The following is a 17,094-nucleotide window of genomic DNA, read 5'->3' as shown; positions in this document are numbered from 1 at the left end:
GGACTCCTGTAATGAGTTCGCTGGTAAAATTCTTTCTATGGAAAACATGTAATTTGTTAAATATTTATAGTTTTATGTCAAACAATATCTTAATTAAATATTAATAATAATTTTATTTTTAACAATAATTAACAAAAAATTATTGTAAATTCAAATGTAAGTAATCTACTTTTATATTTTCCAATTAAAATCGTTCACACAATATAGTTCATAATTTTTTCTTGTCAAAAACAAACAATTTACATAGTTAATTAAAATTAAAATTTATTTACAACGTGCATATCTCTAATGTACAAAAAAGTGCATACAAATTAAAAAAGAAACGTCAAAATCCATCAACAAGAACCAAAACTATCACTTTCCAACACGTAAAAACCCAATTTAAATATTAAACAAGGGAATGTAAGCTCTAGCATTATATTACTTTAGTGAAAATATTGTTATAAAATTTAAAGTAAAATGTAGTTTTGTATTTAGGTAACTACAAAGTTTCTTCTTCTTATGGTGCCGTATCCAATTAGTGGATGTTGGCGACAATTCTGGCATACTCCTCTCGGTCTTGCGTGGCTCTAAAGAGTACATGGGCATTGAGGTTTGTCCAATCCCTTATGTTTTTAAGCCATGAGTATTTGCCTTCCATAATAAGCTTTAAGAACTGGTACTTAGAACTTTGAAATCTATGACCCAGATAAGCATTCTTCTTTTTATTATTGGCAGCAATTCTTGTTCTGCCCATTCGATTTAATACTTCGACATTTGTTGTGTGATCTGTCCAGGGAATTTTAAGTAGTCTTCTAAATACCCACATATCAAAGGCCTCCAATCGGTTCATCACATTGGCTTTATAGTCCAGGATTCTATACCATATAGCAGTATGGAGTAAATGCAACGTTTTACAAAACGATATTGAAGCGTTAAGTTAAGGCTACTGTTGCTTAGCAAGGTTCTCATATAAGTAAATGCTGTTCTGGCTTGCTTAATTCTGCTACGTATCTCTATGTCTGGATCTAGATCTTCAGTTTTCCAACTACCGAGATATCTGAAATTGGGGACCTTTTCGATGTTTTTATTGTTTACGCTTATATTTAATTGCATATTTCGTGTTCTGCTAACCACCGTTACCTTCGTCTTGTATATATTAATATTCAAGCCCAGTCGTTCTCCTTCAGTGTTTATTCTATCTATTAGTCGTTGTAGCACTTCTTGGCTATCAGCTATTATGACTGTATCATCAGCATAGCGAAGATTACTAATAGTCTGTCCGTTGATTTCGATTGCATCTTCAGTGTCACTTAAGGCTCTATCGAAAATCGTTTTAGAGTAAAGATTAAAAAGGAGGGGTGACAGAACACAACCGTGTCGTACACTTTTTTCGATTGAGAAATATGATGTAGATTCAAGGCCTACTCTCACAGATGCCACTTGATTCATATAAAGGTTCTTTATGATTTTAAGGTCATTCTCATCTATCGAATGTTTCTGGAGCAATCTTACTAATTCTGAATGATTAACACAATCGAACGCTTTCTGGTAATCTACAAAGCATAGGAAGATACCTTTTTGCTGATCTCTGCATTTCTGAAGTAGGACAATTAAGCTATAAAGTGCTTCTCTTGTGCCAAATCCTTGTCTGAAACCGAACTGTGTGGGGCTAATGTCTCTTTCACATCTGTTGTATATTCTTGTGTGAATTATCTTTAAGAAGAGTTTTGGGACCTGGTTCAATAAGCTGATCATTGGGAATTGGTCGTAACTATTAGCGTTTGGCTTTTTTGGGATTTAAATAAAGGTTGATTGAAGCCAATCCTGTGGTATGTGACCAGACTCATAAATGTCATTAAAAAGATCTACCAAGCCGTCTATTGTCTTCACTAAACATTGTTAGAACCTCTATGTATATGTAGTCTGGGCCTGGTGCTTTTCCCCATTTACTTTATTTGATTGCCCTACTAAGGGCACTCTTAAACTACAAAGTTTAGGAAATATTTATTAAAAATTTTTTATTCAAATGTATGAAAGTACCTGTATTATGAACACAACATTCTTTATTTACCCTGACCCTGGCTATTTATTATTTTTCATTGTGTACCTACTAAAGGCATTTTTAAACTAACTTTACTCCAAGCTGAATGAGTTGAAGCTCAACATTTTAAAGCTTTATAGACGACTATGTTCAAACAAAATATTTTTCGAGCTTACTACATTAAAACTACAGTACTTTTTCTTATAAATACCACTAAATATGTTTTCTAATTGTTATAAACAAACAATTTTATATTTTTATTCATGAAAAAATGCCAGATTTTCGAATATGAAAATATTTTACCGAGCAAAAGCTAAAAAGTTATTTTAAATGATTTATAAGTAAAAAATTAAAACGTTTTTGCAATTAAGTTTTTCAATATTGTAGATGGTTTTTTTAACGCATTTTAATATTTTTAATAGAATGATTCTCTCTCTTGCTTAGGCTATCCGTAGAATCATTGTAAGGTAATTTTTTTCGGACTCGTATTGTTACAAAAAATAGTTGTTGGGAATTAACAAATCAAATAATTTAAATCTAATTGATGAATAACTCTGAAATTTTAACCACATTTTTCACACTTTAAGTCACAACTTCGCGCAATATCAGAGTTATAGGTTCCCTTTTACAATTAGTATTAACATCTATTGAAAATTAAAAACCTTTAGGTTTTAACAGTTCTTAAACAATAAATTAGTTGACGAACATTCATGAATCGCCATGCTAAAGCTTTTATCAAACAATTACTTACAAATTCGTTTAAAAAAATTTTAAAATGGAGAATTTTTGCCCTTAAATTGGTAATAATTTAAGAATTTCACCGAACACACTACATGAAACATAAAGGTTTGGGTTATCAAGGTTCATATAACCCACATGGTGTAGCAGCACTTTCGACACACTTCAGTGTGTATATAACAACTGACAACTTTAAGGAAACGTTTGAATAACTATTATGTTTTCTAAACATATCACTTCAATACTTGCTTTGTAGAAGTTTGCTTATGATTTGTTTGTACTGAAATACTTCTGATATCAATATACCTTACAAAGTGCTCATAAAAAATATTGAAGTAATAGAGTAATATAATAATAACTTATTTAATACTATATTGTTTTGTTTTAAATAAAATGCTACTATTGGGTAGTTTTTAAAGAAATAAATTCATTACAATTGAATAAAAGTTTATCTAAAAGGTATTGATTAACCTAAAATATGAATTTTATTTTTAAGTATACTCTGGCGTTAAGTTTACATGATTTATAATATTGAGGTATGTTATTTGTTAAATAAATCGCAGGTTCTTACGTAGTATAATTTTTCACTTTATGGTCAATATTAAGGAAGGAAATGACCAAAAATAATACTGTTACGCCAAGCTCTTGCTACGTCCCTGATTAAACATATTACGCGTTTGATTTTGACGAGTCGATCTACAGCCGTTGTAACGCTGCCGAGAGAATTTCACTTGGTTTTGGAAGCGTTTCGAAGAGTAAAACGAAATGTATATTAACTCGATAAGAATTTAAGGAGGTAGCCTAAAATATAAATTTATTATATTTATGTTATAAATAAATCGTGTTTTAGTGTTAGTGATAATGTTAAAAGACTTTAAATAAATTAAAATAAACATTACATTGGTTTTAGAAGTAAATTACTTAAATAAATTCCCTTAAAGATGGCTACAAGTCTTGATTTAAAAGTGACAGATTAACGACAAGAGTTGGAAAATAATGAATTCAATTCTGCCAGGAAAAAGGCTAAATTAGTATAATGGCTAAAAGGTGCTCTGGGAGAAGGGGGTGTTGGTCCATAAACGTAACTATTTAAGGCCAATAATGCTGCTGTGATTTTGTCGATTACATACGTCTCTGGATCAAAACCATTTTCCCGTAGGGCGTCCTTTCCCCGTTGTACTAATTGAGCCTTCTTTTCGACTTCAAATATTGATTTTAAAATTCCAACTTACGATTAGGGCAAGAATCAAAACCGCAAAGTTGGATGAAAGACGGTTGTGAAGAATTGGAGTCACTACAAGAAAATGCGGTTATCTTTGGACTACATAAAAAGGTTACCGAAATTTCGAGTATATATCAGAAATATCATGAGACTTGCCTAAAAAATAATCAAGGAAATTACGTTAATACACGGAAAGAACTAGCTAAAATATCGACAGACTATGCTGCATCCCTCGACCGAATATGCCAACTACTAATTTACTCACGGAAAATTTACCCGTCCCTACCATTATTCGTGCCTATGTGGAACGCGCCATTAAAGTGACAAAACTGGGCAAGGCCTATAAACTGAATTACTACGGACGCCATAAAACTGTTGAAAGATGACAACATTAACATGCTGGTAACAATTTTCAATGATGTACATAACACCAGCCACATTCTAACGTATCGGCTTGATTCAACCTCTATAATGGTCCCTAAATCACAAAAAGCGTCAAAATGCAAAGACTATAGACTGATCAGTTGAAAGAGAAATTTGCTTAAAGTATGTTTTCGCATTATGTACTTAAAATGTGCAGAAAACTGAAAGAGCTAAGCGGCGAGACACAATTTGGGTTCAAGAGCGGACTGGGTACAAGTGAAGCAGCTTTATTCTTGAATATGCTTGTACAAAACTGCATAAAACAACGTCAGGATATATTCGTCACACTCTTAAACTACTAAAAAGCGTTTGACACCGTGAAATACGATACAGTGATAAAAATATTACACAAAGTGAGGCTAAACGAATCAATAAACCCACAGGAATTAGAAATTTTAAGAGGGGTGCATCAGAAGTGTGTTTTGTCTTCTGTGTTGTAGAAACTTAAAGGCTCTGAGTATGGTATAAAGGTCAGCTTGTATCAATCACAGGCAACGAACATGATAATACAGTTGATGCTAAATAAAATAAATACCATAGGAAAACATATGTCTTGAAGATAAATGCGGAAAAAAACAAATACACGGCAATAAGAAAAAACGTACTTTTAAAAGTAAAACTACAAGTAGATAATGCTCCAATCGAGCTCACGTCAGCTTTTCATTGTCAAGGAAAGCAAATAATTATCAAAATACTTTCTGTGACAAAGCGAAAATACTCAAATGTTTTGGAATTGTGATAAATGACCAATGGGATCCTCAAAAAGAAATAAAACTGCCGTACCGAACCGTAACCGCAATCTTCCCTTTAATATTCACTACAGGATGGTTAAATGCTATGTAGGGTCCATATTGTTATATGGTACAAAGATATGACATTAAAAATACTCACCATTTACAATTTGGATGCCTTCGAAATGTGGACTTTGCGAATAATGTTGCACATACCATGGACAGATATAGTGAGAAACGAAAAAGTCCGTCAACTGATTATACAAGGAAAGATTGAGGACAGGAGCGGAGTAGGTCGCAGACGAATGTCGTGGCTACAGAATTTAAAGAACTGGAAAGGCATAAATAATACTGGCAAGCTTTTGCACGCCGCAAAAGATACTGACTTTAACATAACGCACAATGGGTGCACAGCACTATAAGGAGAAGAATTTTCCAATTCTCGTCTTTAATATGCCACTTTTAAATCACAACTCTCTTAAATTACTAAAGATCCCATTTTTGACACCAATGTAATGTTTATTTTAATTTATTTCAGTTCTTCTAACACTAACACTAAAACTCAATCAATTCATAACATTGATTTATTTAACATTACAAATTTATATTTAAGAGTGACTCCTAAAATTTTAATCGCCTTTATATAAATTTCGCCTTATCCTTCGAAACGGTTAAACGGTAAAACAGTCGTAGATTGAATCATCGATCGAGCGAGTAATATGTTCAATCAGGGACGTAACAAGAGTTTGGTGTAACAATATTAAGATTTTATATTGAATTTAATGGCGTTTCCAACTCTTTTCTGTCTTCTAATTAACTAAATCTATGTAATACAATGTAAAGACCTGTATTATTACCCCTTTGATATACCAAATCATATCCAAATCTCATGAATAAAACATACAACCATATCTTTCGTTGCTATCTATACAATAAAAACCCAAATTATACAAAAAAAACACACAATAACTACGAATTTAGATAATATTGTACACTAAACAAAACAATCCTTTATTAAGAGCTTTCTATAATAATTCAATTATATATTTAAAAGAGGCTGTGCACCTAAAAGCCATCAAGTATTCTGTGTTATAACAAATAATAATAAAATATTATACATTGAGATATATTAGCACATTTAGTTTTGCACCACTTTCGCTTAAAGCGTAGAGAAAAAGGAAATATGGGAGACAAGTGTATTCGTTCGTGGAGCATATATCCAAACACAAATATGAATTAAGCTATTTTAAGTCTTTTTATAGTAGATGTAGTCATTCGATAATAGTTTCACGTATTACATAAGAGAGGCACATGACGTTCGCCTATAATCTTTTGTGTATTAAGATTTTATATTAGGTTTTCTAAACAGACATCTTTTTCTTAAGTATTCTTACAAATGTGCGTCATCAAAGCGTTTGTTAACATACTTAATAGAATAATTACAGATATGCAAAACTAACCGTCACAAAACGTAAAAGTTTTTGCCATGTTTTATCTACTTAAGTGACAGTCTTAAGACCATCAAACACACGTAATTTTATTCTCTAAATCAGTCAGCACACGTGCCGCTATCCATTTAAGGCGTAAAAGAAATGCTAGATAAGTCTAATCATTAAACTTGAGACATTCCCACATACGGGTCTTAGAGCTACCGTTAAATGTTTCGTAGCAATAAGAGAGCGAAAGCCGAGTAACAGAATGGCTCATTATACCATTTTCAGAGTTACCGATTACGTGGACTGTCTGAAGTAGACCAGGAAAATAATCAAAAAAAGTACTCTGTTTGTTACACTAAACCGATAAGGCAAACTTGTGAACCTCTGTCACAAAAACCTATATGTTTCCTGCAGTCGATTTTTTGGACTTAATTATTATCAAGTTAAGGTCAAAAAACTGTAAACTTTCGATTTTTTTGTCTATCAGCAAAAAGTAAAGCGTTTAAAACAAATTTAAGAATAAGAAACTTCTAAAGTCATATACAAACCTTCAACATGGCGTCCTCTAAGTATTCCTATCCTTATTTGTTATTAAGAAAGTTGCAAAATAAGTAAAAAATTTCGGTATTTTATAAATGTTAATAACTATTTTTACAATAAACTTGTAATCTTTATATTTCATACAGCGTTGGGTTTTGTGGTGTTTAAAATAGGATTAAAATTTATATAAGTCGTTTAAAATAAGTCGATTGATCAAATAGTTTAAAAGTTATTTAATTTTTATTTAATTTAATTATTACTTAAATTTTTTGCGACAATACAAGCCAGAAAATTATATAGTTATAATAATTGTACGGGTATCTTCTGAAAAAAGAAGATTTATTCTATTGATAATATTTAAAAAAAAAAGAAAAAAAATAATTTATTGTAATCATTTTAAAATAATTTGGAAAAAACATGTCGATTTTTTGCTTATAAACAATTAGAATAACTTTTTAACCATTGCCCGTAGGAAACTGATTTTTTCATATTTAAAAAGTCTGAATTTTTTTTAAAAATTTAAAGACTAAAAGTTAACCTAGCACACTTTGGGACGAAGTTGGTGCCATTATTTTATAAATTTATTTGCAGCTTTGTTTATATCAAATAAGAGATCTTATTAGGGTCATCTGTAAGAGCATACTTTAAAGCTTTAATGAGAAAAGTTTAAAAAAGATTGCATTTTATTGGAATCGTTCACAAAGCTTTAAAAATGTGGTCCTCAAAATTGTTCGGCTTTGAAACTAGTGAGAGCGTAGGAAGGGGAAGGAGCTGTTAACTGTATTTCTGTTTCTTGTTTATGGATTTCAACGTTTCTTTTTTTTTAATGTAAAAATACTTTTTGCCACATTACGAATATGTATTATTTAAATAATTATGGCGTTAAATAAACCATCCAATTTGGCGTGTGGCTTTTGTCGAAAAAGGTCGATTTCATACTTACCTGCTGAAACTTGTTTTAATCGATATTATAATGATGCCGCTGAAAAGTTTACCGAAAATTTTCCATGGCAAACCATTTATGTATCTTTTTGTATGTATTTTTTTAATAATTTGAGAGTTATTTCGAAAGTTTATTTAAGACGAAAGTTATTCTTATGATTTTTATGTAAAACACTTAATTTAAACGTAAATATTGCTAATAAACTACTAAAAGAGTCTAAAAAAAAATCTAATTTAAGCGTTTTTGCAACCATTTTTTAATAGGTTGAACAGCAGATGTAGAGCAGGTTGCTCAATTTCATTTTGATATTATATTGCAAAAGTCAGTTTACAATATTCATAAACAAATTGATGTACCCTTGCGTTTCGGAATATATAGACTTGATGTACGTCCAAACTTTAACGTTTGAAACACATTGTTTATTTCTTACCACAATCTTAATCTTATTTTAATCGGAAGAATATGATCCTGAAATATTACAGTAAAAAGTTTACCCAAAGTATACCACGGGAACTTGCTTTATATATAAAAAAAAAGAATAAATAGTTCAAACAAAAATGAAATTTTCTATTTGTTGAAAAATTGTTATTAATATACAGCTTCCCGTGGTAAACTTTGGGTTAACTTTTTACTGTAATGTTGTAGCCTAATATTTATTCTTTTAATTAAAATTAGATTCAGCTTATGGGTAAAAAATAAACAATGTATTTTGAACGTTAAAGTGTAGACGTTTTTCAAGTCTTTATATCCCGAAATGCAACGGTAAATCAATTTGTTTATGGATATTTTAAACTGACTTATGATATATATATATATATATATATATATATATATATATATATATATATATATATATATATAATCAAAATGGACTTGCGCATTTTGAACCTATTTTGTAAACTTTCAACTCATATTTTTTGTTTGTTTAATTCGATTTCCAACCAATTGAAAAACGGCAAATCGGCATTTTTAAACATTCAAACATTCAAACTTCAAAAAAAATTGAAGCAAAAAAAACATTTTTTTGTTATGTTTTGTTGTTTAATAAATAAATAGGTTTCCATAGAAAATTTTTTATTCATATGATTTTTCCAGTGAAAAAATCTTCAATTTTTAATTTAATATTTTTTATATAGAAATATTAGTAATTACGTTAAAGTAGAAAAAATTGAATACAATAGTTAATTTTTGTTTCATAAAATTTATTATAAATAAAATCTTAACGAAGTTTATTGAAGAAGTTTATATTAGTCAGAAACATTTATTTTTTACAATAAAAATTACTTCAAATATTCCTAAAAAAAATTAAAACTGAAAAAAATTGTTTAAACAAATTAGATAGTTTATTTAACAATTAATTTATTTAAATAATAAATATTCGTAATGTACGCAAAAATTACATACAAATTGAAAAAAGAAATATCGAAATCCATAAACATGAACAATTCCATTAAAATGCAATCTTTTTCGAATTTTGCAGAATAGAACTTTAAAGTATGTTCTTTCAGTTGACCTTAATAAGATCTCTTAATTGTTATAAACAAAGCTGCTATTAATTTTTTTTAAAAAAGGCACTAATTTCGTCCCAATGAGCCCTAGGTTAATATTTTTTTCTTCTAAATCTTTAAAGGAATACAGTCTTTCTAAATTTGAAAAAATAAAAATGAAAATTTTTTTGTAGCACCGATTAAAAAGGTATTCAAATTGTTTATAAGCAAAAAATTGACATATTTTCGCCAAATTATTTTGCAACACTTAAAATTATTTGTCCTAGTTTTTTTTTAAATAATTAATATAGAAAAGATCTTCTTTCAGAAGTTACCTGCACAGTTACTATAACTACATAATTTTCTGACTTATTTTGTTGCAAAAAAAATTACTTTGGGATAAACAAATTAAATATTTTTTAAACTATTTTACCGATCGACTTAAAATTTAGATCATATTTAAGCACCATAAGGCCCAACATTGCATGTAATATAATGGTTATAAGTTTATTTTTAAAAAATTTATTATTTATAAAAAAACCAAAATTTTTTACTCGTTTTGCAATTTTCCAAGCAACAAATAAGGATAGGAACATTTCAAAACGCCATTTTAAAGGTTTTTATCTGACATATAAGTTTCTTACTCTCAAATTTGTTTCAAGTGCTTCACTTTTTGCTAGTATACGAAAAAAGCGAAAAATTACCGTTTATTGACCTTAATTTGTTAATAACTAATTAGGTCCAAAAAATTTACTGCAGGAAATATATAGGTTCTTGTTATAGACGTCCATACTACTCAAAACAACTGTCATTTGCCTGACCGGATGAATGTAACAAAAAAAGCTTATTTCCTTTGGTTATCTCTGAAACCAATTTTGTTCTTGGCAATCAACAAAAGATTGATCTTTATTTTTAAAGTATCATTTTTATGCTAGAATCCATAGCGTTTACTATATGAAGATATCAACGTTCCTACTTTATGTTTTTTAATAAGTGGCCTATATTGAATAGTTAGCTTAATACATACATACATGTTCAAATAAACACATATTTATAACAAAACTATTATATTGTATATTAAGCATGCATTTTCAACCATATTATGTTCTTCACCTAGTTTTGTTACCATTTTTGCAATTATAAACCTAAATAACAAAATATTTGAATCGATTACGAAAAAAATTACTACGTTCACATCCTGGCACTATATTTTTCTAATAAGTTTATACACACCAAATGGTCTTCAAACTAAACGCTTTTTTAGACTAACTTTAGAGTGTTCCGTAGATTAAATATAGATAAAATCGTTCTTAAACTACGTAGATAGTCGCGGTGTATACTTCGTGGATGGATTACGGAGCCATCTGAAAACTATACGCCTTGTTTGTATTAGAGTTAGAGTTGTTAAGACTATGCTCTAAAAATATACTCAATAGAATATAAGCGTTATTATATATTTAGATTTATAAGTCAGGTCATGGATCATAATTACAGCTAAGTGATAAAAGTCGTATTGTGTTTTTAAGTTATATATTAGGCATTTTGGTAATCTTTACAAATTTTTATACCTATAAATATTTTTAAATTAATTATTGTTTAAATGAATAAATTTAAAGTTACAAAACATAGCTAAAAGAGCTTTTTTAAATACATAGACAACTAGAGGGGGTCCATTTATAAGTTAATTTTAGTAATATGCATTTTTATATATTAGTCTCCTTCACCCCCAATTATTTTCACAATCATAAGTCATAATTTAATAAGCTTTGGGATAATTTAACTATGGCACCCTTTCATAATTATCTTCAGTTAAATACTAACATAATTGTTAAAGCGAAGGTGCGCTGTCATATAAAATTGTATTAGATGGGATTATAAGGAAGTAAATACATAATTTAAAAGCTTTTGTGACACTCAGTATGATATGAAATTTTTAAGCGATTGTGTCTTGGTGTTACCTATTGGCAACAGTTTAATATCCAATGATGACTGTGTCGAAGAAAGTGTGGACTACTCCTAATAATTTGTTAGTTTTCAGATTTAATGGAAAAAGTTTGTACGTATCAATTTGGTTTTCCATCTAATTACATCCTACAAAAGTACACATATATGGTTTTGTGAAAATATGTTAATTCCTTATACTTGTTTTTATTAATGCAGTAAAAATAAAATATTGAAAAGTTTATTAAAAATAAATATTTAATGTAATTGAAAAAAATAATTACAAGAACACCTTTAGCCTACTACCACAGAATGAATAACAATCAGAATGCCCACTCTCAGATACCACATTTGAAGTGTATCAGGACGCGATCGCCATATTTTAAACGCAAACACAGGCTCGAATTGAGAAATTTGTGACAAGCTACGACAAAACCGTTATTTAAATATTTAGAGATTAATAATTTAGTAAATTTGAAATATTTTAATCTATTTTTCAACTAAACGTATGAATAAAATAGTGCGTATTATATCTATGGCTGCCGTAAATAAATTAAACCGGAAATTTTTTTCCATGCGCACAAGATAAAATTTAACTGAACAGCACTGGTTTTGTTTAAAACATGGCTGATTCCGTCTGCGCGAACGAGATGCGCGTACTTATCTTGACAAGCAGAGTGGGCATTCTGACTGTTTATTCTTCTTAGTCGTTAACCCGATGCAGGTATCGTGATATCATGAAGCTATTAGCTAAATTTCCCAATGTTCCTCCACGATTTTCTATCTTCTGCCATTCTAGCACATTCTGACAATGGGGCGCCAATGGTAGCAACAATATGGTCCGTGTATCGTGTGGGAGATCTACCTCTATTTCTTTTGCCTTCTACTTTTTCCTGGATGGTAAGTTTTTCAAGACCATTTCTTCGAAGCACATATCCAAAATAGCTTATTATTTGTTCTGATATTTGTGTTCTTAGTCTTTTCTTTATGTTTAGCTGGTCCAGTATGGATTCATTTGTTCTTCGGGCCACCCATGGTATTCTCAGCATTCGTCTCCAGCAGTACATCTCCAATACATCTCTGTTTTTTTTTGTCTTTCTCAGTAAGGGTCCAGCATTCCGATGCATAAGTAAAAACTGGAAAAACTAGACTTCTTACTAGTCTCATTTTTGTATCGGTAGTTATTTTATGGCTTTTCCAAATTTTTGTTAATTTTGCCATAGCGCTTTTTGCGATTGCTGACCGCCGCTTTATTTCTTCGGTACAGCCTCCTTTGTTGGTTATTAATGAGCCCAGATACACAAATTTATCTACGACAGCGATATTGTTTATCATGACCAGATGATTTTGATTGTTGTTAGCTCTGTCAATTATCATGATTCTCGTTTTATCTTTGTTTATTTTAAGGCCCATCGTTAAGCTTACGTCTTCTATCCGTTGTAGCAGGTGAATCAATTCAGCTTCAGAACTAGCGAGGATAGTAGTATCATCTGCATATCTCAAGTTGCAAATCTTCTTCCCGCCAATGGTGATGCCACCATTCCAGTCCTCAGTAGCTTTCCGCATTATTCATTCACCATAGATGTTAAATAGAATTGGGCTTAGTATGCAGCCTTGTCTCACGCCCTTTGTGACCCTGAAACTATCGGTTAGTTCCCCATTTATTCTAACTTTGGCATAATTGTTATTGTACAGGCTTTTAATTAGCAGTATCAGATGATTGGGGACTCCCATTTCAGACAAAACCTGCCACATTTTACTCCAGTTGACCAAATCGAAAGCTTTACTATAATCTATGAAGCACAAATATGTTGTGATGTTCAATTCTCTGGATTTTTCTACAATCTGCCGTACGTTTAAAATTTGTTCTCTAGTACCACGTCCGGGGATGAAACCTGCTTGTTCCTCCGCAATGTTAGGTAGTAAAAAGGGCTTTATCCTCTCGAGAATTATATGTAAGAGTATCTTACTGCAATGCGCAATTAGAGCAATTGTGCTATAGTTGCTACATAAATCTTTCGCTCCCTTTTTATGTATGGGAATATATAGTGATTGTGTCCAGTGCTCAGGCCATTTACCTGTCTCCCACACTCTTTGACAAATTTGATGTATTATATCCACTCCAACGTCATCTAGGGCCCAAATCATTTCAATAGGTATGTTATCTGGACCGGCAGCTTTCTGACTTTTTTGCCTGATAATTGCTGCTTCAACTTCACTTTTGAGTACGTCAGATTCCGTCACAAAACTGGCACCTTCTTGTTGTGATGGGGCGTCTGTGCTTTCCTCCATCATCCTGACTGTTTATTATTCTGTGCTAATGCTGTAAACAAAATGATTTGATATGAAATATTTAATTACATGCATTAGTTACATAGTGCAATATCACAGTTTAGACATTTTGTTGATCTGTTAAATAAGCACCATTTAATTCTCCCATTAACTTGATTAGATTGTATTTGATTGTTAAATGAATGCGATTTGTTACTTCAAATGACAATATTTTGTATTCCATGTATTGCCGGCTTTCTAATTTCGAAAATCTCACATATTTCCAATAAAAATTTTTAAGACTCCATCTCTAAAGTTGTAGGTAGTAGAACGTGTTTGAAAATCGTTGGGCTCCTACGAACTTTTTTAAAAACTAAAAGTGGCATAGGTAGTGATCAATGTGATACAAAATAAGACAATAATTTAAAATTACAAACCAACTTAACTGTTAGTACGAAATTTCTTTTAAATTAGCCTATAAACTACTTAAACAGTAGTTGTCAATCTAAAAACTGGTCAGGGTGGGCTTTACCCTTTACGATATATAAAAACGTTACAAAATAATTGGTGAGAGAAACACAGATAGTTAACATACAGATGAGTGGTTAAGAAAAAAGACGAAAGAAAAGAAGATAAAATCATCGGAAAAAGCAAATAAATACAAAGGACTCCAACAAAAACACAAAGATATATTAAAAGGAGTATGCAGTATTTTAAAATTCATCGTAGAAAAAGAAAACCTGACCACCAAGGAACAAAAGTGAAAATACCTCAAAACAGCAATGACACAATACGGTTAAAATGAAACAGAAGAATTTTTGATAGGAAAAGCAGGATTAAAAACAAAATTCAAACGAGTTCAATGAAGTTTCAAGAAAAAAAATTACATATCTATAAAACAGTGTCTGAACCAATGGTGTCAACTGCAAGTGAGAATTGAACTTTAACTCAAACAAAAGAGGAAAAAAGAATCATATCCGAAATAAAACTTTTAAGAGAGTTCTAGCAGGAGTCAAAAAAATGAGACTTCTACAAGAGAACTAACTTATAGAAGAATATTCTGCAACAATTATAATATGTCTTTTTTTAACCCTAAAAAAGATCAATAACAGGTAAGTGCTAAATATAAGACAGCTAATTTGGAGAAAAGGAAGCAATTAGAAGAGAATAACGAAAGTCACATTATGCGAAAGAACGATTTTTACAGAGCCAAAATGGAAGATATAGAAAGAGCCCATAGAGAGAGAAACTGTGCTGCACTTTTAATCTTCAATGCATATTACAGATTACAAACAGCGATGTAAGTCCGATGTATTACAGCCGTAATATTTGTAATTACAACTTAACGGTGTATGATTTGGCAATATCCAAAAACTCATTCTGCTTTTCATGGACCGAGCTAAACGAAAAGAGGGAAAGCCTGGAAATCGGCACGTGTCCATTCAGGTATATCGATGAACTCTCCACATATATGACTGAAATAGTTACATGGAGGTAGACAGCATGCATAGTGCTATTGAAAAGGCGTAAAAGTATGTTCCAGTTTACACCATGCGTGACTGGCTTAATATTTTCCGTATGGCAAGGACGTGTAGATCTGGTAAGAAACCCTATATTATAGAACTCAAGTATAAGGACTTTTTTGACTTATAGGCGCTGTCAAAACTAATAATAAAAAATGGGACAAAAAATACAAATAATAGAGCAAAAGTTAACTGGCTACAAACAAAATGCTTCTTCTTCTTCTTCTTAAAGTGCCCTCTCCTCAATGGAGGTTAGCTACTACAATTTTAAACTCTTCTCTATCTTCAGCTGTTCTTATTAGCTGTTCAAAATTTAGCCCTGTCCATTGTCGGATGTTTCTGAGACACGATAGTCTTTTCCTTCCTAGGCCTCTCTTTCCCTCGATTTTTCCTTTCACTATAAGTTGGGCATATTGGTACTTATTATTTCTCAGTATTTGGCCTAGGTATGATGTTTTTCTAACTTTTACTGTGTTAAAAAGTTCTCTTTCCTTGCCTATTCTATGCAGCACTTCTTCGTTTGAGGTATGCGATGACCATGAAATTTTGAGTAATTTCTGGTAGATCCACATTTCAAAGGCCTCCAATTTATTTACGGTTGATGTTTTAAGGGTCCACGTTTCAACTGCATATAGAAGAGTCGACCAGACGTAGCATTTTGATAAACGTAGTCAAATTTCAAGTTTTATTCGAGAATCACAAAGCATTTTTCTTGTTTTTTCAAAAGATTTTCTGGCCTGTTCTATTCTCGACAAAATGTTTAAAATATTTAATATCCAAACCAGGCATTGTATTGTATAGGTACGATCACAGTTCTGACTACAAAGAAATAAATATTTTTGGTAAAGTGTCATGTTAATCTGGGAGAAATCGACTCAAAAAAGGCATAGGTACTCCAAATCTCCGCCCATCAGTTAAAAGAAACAGAATATATTAAAGCTGTGCCAATATGGAGTCATTCCAGATGAATCTCATCAATATTATAAATCGTTACCGACCTCGAATGATATCGATGACAGTATATCTGAGCCGGATATTGAGGACAGTGATCTTTAAACTGACCTGGAAGATGACTAACTTTGTACAACCAAAACCCAAGTTCCGCAAAAAAATGTTTTCTGTACTTTTTATTTACTCTCACTTCATTTTAATAATTTTTTAACAAAGTATTTCATTTATACGTTATTTACTTTAATATTTTTAAGTCATTAAACCATTTTTAAATTTAGACAGATTATTCCGGGATAATCAGATAGACAGATTACCAGACATACAAAGAAGAGAATTTATAACACCTTGGTACGCAGTATAATGACCTATGGATCAGAGAATAGGGTAATAAATAAACGAAACAGGTCCAAAATCACAGCAACTGAAATGGAGTTCATGAGAAGAAGCTGGAGAGTGACAAAAACGGATCGCATCAGAAATGAGGAGATAAAACGAAGAATGGCAGTACAAGACAAGACATACTCAGCTACATCGAAGAAAAACGTTTAATTTGGTATGAACATGTGAGAAGAACAGATCATACAAGGTGGATAGCAAAGATTTCAGATTGGAGCCCACTAGGAAAAATGGAAAGAGGTAGACCCCGAAGATCATGGAGAGATGAAGTGGACGAGGCCATGGAAAGACGAGACCTTAGAGATGGAGAATGGCAGAACAGAAAGGACTGTAGACGTTGGCTGGAAGAAGGAAGGCGGTAAAGGCTGTAAAAATCCTTGTATAGATAGATAGATAAATTTAGACGATTTTTCATTTCAAATTAATTAATTCAAAGTTTAAAAGGTAGAGAAAAGAGAAAGTTCAGTCA

At 31.1% G+C, this 17,094-nt stretch overlaps 1 protein-coding gene across 2 annotated transcripts in view; it reads left to right on the top strand.

Annotated features, from left to right (window-relative positions):
* The window catches only part of LOC140450413 (band 7 protein AGAP004871), a 602,043-nt gene that overhangs the window by 542,470 nt on the left and 42,479 nt on the right, over nucleotides 1-17,094 (top strand). The gene's annotated exons all lie outside the window — the stretch shown is intronic.

Source organism: Diabrotica undecimpunctata, chromosome 9, assembly GCF_040954645.1.
Source record: "Diabrotica undecimpunctata isolate CICGRU chromosome 9, icDiaUnde3, whole genome shotgun sequence".
Lineage (NCBI taxonomy): Eukaryota > Metazoa > Arthropoda > Insecta > Coleoptera > Chrysomelidae > Diabrotica > Diabrotica undecimpunctata.
The sequence above is the reverse complement of the archived record's forward strand: the minus strand, read 5'-3'. Positions and strand labels throughout refer to the sequence as shown.